General features: G+C 47.7%; 1 pseudogene; it reads right to left on the reverse strand.

The window, feature by feature from the left end:
* Nucleotides 1–299: 299 nt before the first annotated feature.
* On the reverse strand, nucleotides 300–1,551 carry LOC147116493 (uncharacterized; annotated as a pseudogene).
* Between the last annotated feature and the right edge of the window lie 6,135 nt (nucleotides 1,552–7,686).

Here is a 7,686-nt window from a genome sequence, read left to right on the forward strand (position 1 = left end):
GCTATCCCTAATTTCCCTTGTTAGCCACGGTTGAGTCACCTTTTTTGTTTTATTTTTATGCCAAGCTGGGATGAACAAATTCTGTAGCTCAACCATTCAGTCTTTGAATGTTTGCCATTGCCTACCCACCGTCAACCCTTTGAGTGCCATTCCCCAATCAATTCTACCCAACTCGCTCCTCAGACCGTCGTAGTTTCCTTTATTTAAATTGAGGACCCTTGTCTCTGAGTCAACTATTTCATTCTCCATCTTAATGAAGAATTCTATCATATTATGATCGCTCCGACCCAAGGGGCCTCTCAGTAGCGGAGACACTGCAGACAGCCTTGGAGAATGACCTTGAGCAGCTCTGCGCCTAAAAGGCCCAGCTTTGGACTGCACCATCTTGGCCTGGGTGGCAGCAGTCTGGGCTGGCTGGCTGACAGGCAACAGCAAGGGCACTGGCAGAGTGGCAGTGGTGTCAGAATGCTGTCATCCTGAGAGAGGACAGCAGGTTTGTGCTTCATGGAACCACTGCCACTCCCCCGGGGTGGCGCCTCAGCAATCTTAGTAATCTGTTGGAGGAATGATTGCCAGACTGCTGGGACTCCTGGCAAGCCCCTTTCAACACTGGTATCCACAGCCATGATGGCAGCAGTCTGGGCTTGCGTGACAGCAAGCTCAGCTTGCATGAGAGCAGTCTGAGTTTACATGGCAGCAAGCTGGCCTTTCATTACAGAAGTCTGAGCTTCCGCTGCAGCACTCAAACATTGGGTGGTTTCTGCTTGTGCTGCAATGGAAGCTGAGACATCGGCCATCAGATGCTGCATCATGGTTGGGTCCGCAAGTGTACGAATAGAGTTGGCCACCACTTCCATGCTGCAAAGGATGGGCTCCAAGCTTTGTGCAAAGCCCTGTGCCAAGTTGGTGTTGGACTCTTCCATGCTCCTTGGCATTGCACGCAGGCTTTCTGGCAGGCCTGGTAATGCACCAAGCATTTCATTGGGTATACCCATCAGCCTTCTTCTGTAGCCCGCCCCATCGAAGTACTCATCTGAGTCCTCTGCAGCAGAACACGTGTGCGACCTCTCCCTCCTGAGTTGGCACCTGCGCTACCCTTGTCCCATGCCCTGGCTGCAGGCCATACGTGCCTGGTGTATCACCACATGCAGATCCCGCTTCTAAGCTATTCTCTAAAGTACGCGGAGTGTCAGTATCTGAGCTGGTGGCTGCGAGTGTGAAATCGAGTGACGGTGTGTCTTCTTCATAACTGTCTTCCTGCTCTTCCACCTGTTGCTCTCCCACCACTGCCTGGCCAGGTTGCAGCTATTGGCTATTTGAAAGGAGAAAGGCACAAGGGTAATGTTGTGGTAAGGGTGGGGGAAGCAAGATGTGCATGCCTACACCATTTGCAACTTGTAAATCAGAAGAGATTGTGGAATGAGGGGGAAGTGGGATATGAGAAGGAGGATTAGGTATGAGGATACCGTCATCTTCGATGGTTTCAGCCCCGTTGCTGGCCACGGCCTCAGCGATGGCCACTCCAATGATGGCGACCACAGTCTCCTCCATCGGGGTAAGGATATGCAGCCGTGCCTCTCGCCCTCCGGTCAGCTCCTGCTGCCTCCGGTTGTGCACCACCTTCTCCTACAAGAGAGAGGGAAGTGCGTCAGTGAGTGTGGTGCAATATGTTTGGGTGATGTGGCTGTCATGGTTGAATGTGTGCCAGTGTGTGCAAGCTGTGAGATGTGGGTGTAAGGCTTGCAGCAGTGCTAAGTGTGTGAGGGTGAGGTATGAGTCATGATTGTTAGAGATTGTTGGTAGGTGAGTGATGGGGGTGTGGTGCATTGAGCAGTGGCTGAGGCTAGTGGTGCAGTTGGTGGGATATTGCATTTGAAGATGAATTCACTGACATTGACCACTCGTGTGAGGCCATTGAACTTCTTGCGGCACTGCATCCAGGTCCTCGGGGCATGACTCCTGGCATTGACAGCCATAGTCTCACTGCCTTCGCAGAGTTTTTCTGGAGAGCCTCCTAATCCTTGTGGATAGAGGATCTCTCTCCTCCTCTTCCACCTCCTCCACCAAGTTCACCAGTGGAGCATCAGAGAACCTTGAAGCCCATTCTCTCCCATGTTGCACTATAATTCACTTTTCTTCCTGCTCAGACTCTCTTCCACAAACAGTTACAACACCTTCTGTAGCCAGAATGCACCGCCCCTTGAAGAGGTGCAGGCTAGTTTTACGTAGTGCAGGCTAGCTTTACGTAGTGCAGGCTAGCTTTAAGTGGTGCTAGTCTCGCACAATCCTTGGGCCCCCTGCTGAGGCATGCAGTCACTCAACAGTGCAGTTAGCACTGGCTGCACGCAGCAATCATGCAAATTAGCTGGCAGCATGAAGTTGGTGTGCTGCCTGCATCAGAAGCAACGGGCATGTGTTAATCGGGCATCACGATCCCCGCACCCGTTTTGGGGGGCTATTGAATTTTGCCCGCGATATCTTTACTGTATGTTTCAGCTTTACAAACTTTTGCAATGAGCAATGCCAGAAGTACTTTTGCCTCAGTAATCGTCTTGTAGATTAATGTGCTAAACTTCAGGCAGATTTGGAGAGTGAGTCACACATGAGTACACGTTTGCCACTGGCTGCCCTGAACTTCTATGCTGATTCTTTCCATTACCCTGTTGGTGATGTGCTAGGCAATAGCCAGTCCACCATGTGTAATTGGATTTGTCAAATCCATTCTCAATCGGTCAATCAAGCAAGCCATGATATCTGTTTCCATTTGTCCCAAGAGAAGCATTAAAAGAAAGAAAAAACTGCATTTGTATAATGCCTTTCACGACCGCAAGATGTCCAAAAGTGCTTTACAGCCAATGAAGAACTTTGAAGTGTAGTCACTGTTGTAATGTAGGAAACACAACAGCCATTTTGTGCATAGAAAGGTCCCACAAATAGCAATGAAATAAATTGATCAGATCATTTGTTTGAGCTGTTGATTTTGAGGGATAAATGCTGGTCAGGGCACCAGGAGAACTCCCCTGCTCTTCTTCGAATAGCGCCCCGGGATCTTTTACGTCCACCTGAAAAGGCGGACAAAGTTCCGGTTTAACAACTCATCTGGAAGATGGCACCTCTAACAGTGCAGCACTCCCTCAGTATGGTGCTGAAGTGCCAGGCTAGATTATGTGCTCAAGTCTCTAGAGTGGGGCTTGCACTCACAACCTTCTGACTCAGAGGTGAGAGTGTTATCACTTAGCCAAGGCTAACAGTCACATTAACAAATACCACAAGATTTTTTTTGCAGAGCTGATGGTTTTACCTGGGTATTGCGGCCTATAATTTTGATTGTACTACGCCTGTTTTACTGGCTTAAAACGGGCACCTGAGGGTCCAAAGTGTAAGGTTCGCAAAATTCTACAGATTCCCCCAAACCAAGAAGGGAAGAGATTTTTGGACTGTTTAAAAGAATATTGGGCCAAAAGGGGCTTAAAGTCAAAACCCCAGGATTTTGGCTATTTTTAAAAAAAGGCATGTCCAGGCCTGTGGAAGGCTGCGACAAAGGAGTTGGGATAGGCCCCTGTAAAACAAATAGTTTGAGTATTGGCATAGGTCAGATTGTCTGGGAATGTTCTGGACTGTCTCAGGCATTCATACATAATGACAATAGGCCTACGGAAGGACAGTTCCCGCCAAAGATACAGAGCCATCAAGAATATGAATAATACAGTACATGCCACTGATCAACAAAAGAGACCCTGACCCCAGCAGGTGAAGACAAAAACTCACTAATCGGACAAAAGTTTAAACAGCCATTAAACAATAATTTAAGTTTCGACGAACCATCCCGAAACTAGTTTACACCAACTTAAGTCAATTAAAAGTAGATGGGACCAGCCCGGAACTTGTTAAAGAATTTTAAAACTATTAAAGTTAACAAGCCCGCCAAAATTAACAATGGACCAGAGAAGATTTGGCGGGCAGATAAGCAAAGCCTCAAATGGTATAATTGAGGCCTGCTTTTTCACACAGTCAGTCAGTCGGACAGTCAGTGAATTGAAGGAACAGTTCATTCGGACAGACAGTCTTTTCGGAACAACGACAGAGGCACAGCTCATTCGAAGGACACATCAGCCTCGGGACAATCAACCGACGGAAGAACAACGGAAAGGAATCGCGGCAACCAAGGGCCCCAAGAAACAAACAAACAACAATATTATGAACAACTAGGTAATATTGGGCCACCGCGACCAACAAGAAACCAAGTCGGAAGAAACTGAAGATCTGCAAGTTTTTCCACTCGACAAACTATTCCTGCATTTGGTGAGCATTTTTCCTGGTCCTCTGGAGTCCAACATAGTCAGTGTAGTGGGATTGGGAGGGGTGAAGTATTCTGTCTATTGTTATTCTCCCTCATATATTCCGAAGTGTTCCCCCTTTTAGAGTGATAAGATTATTGTATTGTATTTTTCCTTCTCAAATAAAAACCAAAGTTCTTGTATCAAATTCAGTTGTCTGCTGCAATTTCATTACAACCCCCAAATAAGTCCAGGCCTAGAACCAAAGGAGTGGGAGCGATTTGAACCGCTCAGGAGTCAGAGGCAAAGCTGACCACACACACACCACCCCTTACAAATCTTGTGGGGGGTATGTGCGCGCCCGCACATCCTGCACCAGAGGTGTGCTGCCCGCCATATTGCCTCAAACTGCTCCCATGGCATTCAGGGCATGCCAGAAGTATGGAAAAGCCTCATTATAATATTAAAATAAGGGTCCTATGCTTGCTTTAGGGAAATTGGTCTGCTCCAGCACCTGACTCACCACGTAATAAACTTGCCTAAGAATCATAGAATCATAGAATGGTTACAGCATTCAGCCCGTCGAGCCTGTGCCGGCTCTCTGCAAGAGCACTTCAGCTAGTCCCACTCCCCCGCCCTTCCCCCGTAGCCCTGCAAATGTTTTTCCTTCAGGTACCTATCCAATTCCCTTTTGAAAGCCACTATTGAATCTGCCTCCACCACCCTTTCAGGCAGTGAATTCCAGATCCTAACCACTTGCTGCATAAAAAGGTTTTTCCTCATGTCGCCTTTGGTTCTTCTGCCAACCACCTTAAATCTGTGTCCTCTGGTTCTCGACCCTTCTGCCGATGGGAACAGTTTCTCTCTATATGCTCTGTCTAGATCCCTCATGATTTTGAACACCGCTATCAAATCTCCTCTCAACCTTCTCTGCTCTAAGGAGAACAACCCCAGCTTCTCCAGTCAATCCACGTAACTAAAGTCCCTCATCCTTGGAACCATTCCTGTAAATCTTTTCTGCACCCTCTCTAAGGCCATTACATCCTTCCTAAAATGCGGTGCCCAGAATTAGACACAATACTCCAGTTGAGGCCAAACCAGTGTTTTATAAAGGTTCATGATAATTTCCTTGCTTTTATACTCTATGCCTCTATTTATGAAGCTCAGGATACCGTATATTTTTTTAACCGCTTTCTCAACCTGCCCTGCCACCTTCAACAATTTGTGCACATATACCCCCAGGTCTCTCTGTTCATGCACCCTCTTTAGAACTGTACCCTTTAGTTTATATTGCCTCTCCTCATTATTCCTACCAAAGAGTATCACTTCACACTTTTCTGCGTTAAAATTAATCTGCTACTTGTCCGCCCATTCCACCAGCCTGTCTATGTCTTCTTGAAGTCTATCACCATCCTCCTCACTGTTCACTATACTTCCAAGTTTTGTTAACTTAAAATTTTGAAATTTTGCCCTGTACACCCAAGTCGAAGTCACCAAGAAAAGCAGTGGTCCTAGTACCGACCCCTGGGGAACACCACTGTGTACCTTCCTCCAATGGTATAACATTTGCAATTCTGCAGTCCTCTGGCACCAGCCCCATATCTAAGGAGGATTGGAAGATCATGGCCAGTAGAGAATACATGACGCTAACAGTTAGCAAGGATCCTGCAGGACCGCTATTTAAAGGGCTCATCCACGCTGTTGTGTATGTACCTTTAAGAGAGAACTGATTTTATACTGTAGTACCAGCAGTGACCACACCTGTATATAAAGCCATAGCAGGCTTCTGTACTTTCAGTTTAAGCTTACCCTCTCTTCAGTAAATACCTGCTTTTATTGTTCTCCTGCAGTCTGTGTATTATTGATACTCGGACACAATACTGGCGACGAGCAGGTTCGAACTCACCTGCAGTACTGCATCATCTCATAGGGATCTTTCCCTGAAACGAAGCTTCTTGGAGGTCGAAGTCAAAGCAATGGGTGTCGACCGTGGGCAACCGCCCAGGGATCCATCGGAGTTCGGAGAATTGCAGGGGAGGCTGTGGAGAGCTGGGCTTGGCTCCCCAGTTGAGGTGTTCCAGCAAATCGTGCTGGTAGCAGGTAGTACGCTGACCCTTCCGGACTGCGGCGGGCTTGAGCTCGATCGAGCGGCTCTGCAAAGGGGCCGTGCAGCGTCGTCGGGAGGAAAAGAGAGAGAGAGAGGGTAGAGCGCACAGGGCGCGGTCGGTGCTCAAGAACCGGGCAGCGTAGAGAAAATAAAACGAGGGGAAGGAAAAGTGAGATGCGCCGAAGCGGCGGATCGCCGCCATTACCCTGTAGAACGCTAGGAGCAGCGTGGCAGCAAGGGGAAGAAGGAAAAGCACGGGAGGCGCCATTTTATTCCATTGGGGAAGAAGGAAAAGCGCGGGAGGCGCCATTTTAAACCACCCAAGATGCCGAAGAGTGGCAGTATCACTGCTTTCGACAATGAGGTAGAAGACTAGACCACGTATGTGGAAAGAATTGAAGTGTACTGCAAGGCAAATGAGGTGGCCGATGGAAAGAAGGCGTCGGTATTATTCAATTTGATGGGCACAAGAACGTACGGCCTATTGCGGAATTTAATTATCCCAGCTAAACCAATGGAGAAAAGTTTTGAAGAGATTGTTAATATCTTACAGGAACACCTAAACCCTACACCGCTGCTGATAGCAGAAAGATTCAAGTTCCATAAAAGAAACCAGCACAAAGATGAGAGCAATGCTGACTATCTTACGGAACTACGCAAGTTATCGAAGCACTGCCAGTTCGGAGCAGGACTGGCAGACACCTTAAGGGATAAGTTTGTCTGCGGGCTCCAGAGTGAAGGAACCCAGAAACGACTACTTTCGGAAAAGGACCTGACGCTAGAACAGGCTTTCAGCGTGGCAGTATCCTACGAAGCAGCAGCACGGGGAGCTGCGGAAATACAACAGAAACCACAAGAATACAGCGCTAACGAAATGGCATATGGAGCAGAAAAGTGCTATCGCTGCAGCAGAACAACCCATGATCAGAAGGACTGCTGGTTTAAGGACAAAGTATGCAGGCAATGTGGGAAAATGGGACACGTAGCAAGAGTCTGCAGGTCGGGAAAGAAAACCAACACTAAAAGAACTACTAAGGAAAAGTACAAGAAAGTAAAAAAAATGACAGACAGTAGTTCAGATGATCAGGAGAGTGATAATGACTCCGGGAGCAGGAGACTAAGTTGTCTAAAGTTATACAACGTGATCGCAAAGGAGGATCACCAAACCATTTGGGTCACCCTCATGATAGCAGGGTCCCAAGTAAAGATGGAATTGGACACAGGATCAGCCCTAACTGTCATGAATCGACGAGACTATGAGCGGCTATTCTCACACATACCCTTGAAGGACACGTCCATTGT

The sequence above is a fragment of the Somniosus microcephalus genome, chromosome 6 (genome assembly GCF_052327205.1).
Source record: "Somniosus microcephalus isolate GS21.2 chromosome 6, FLI_Smic_1.0, whole genome shotgun sequence".
In the NCBI taxonomy this organism is placed as follows: domain Eukaryota; kingdom Metazoa; phylum Chordata; class Chondrichthyes; order Squaliformes; family Somniosidae; genus Somniosus; species Somniosus microcephalus.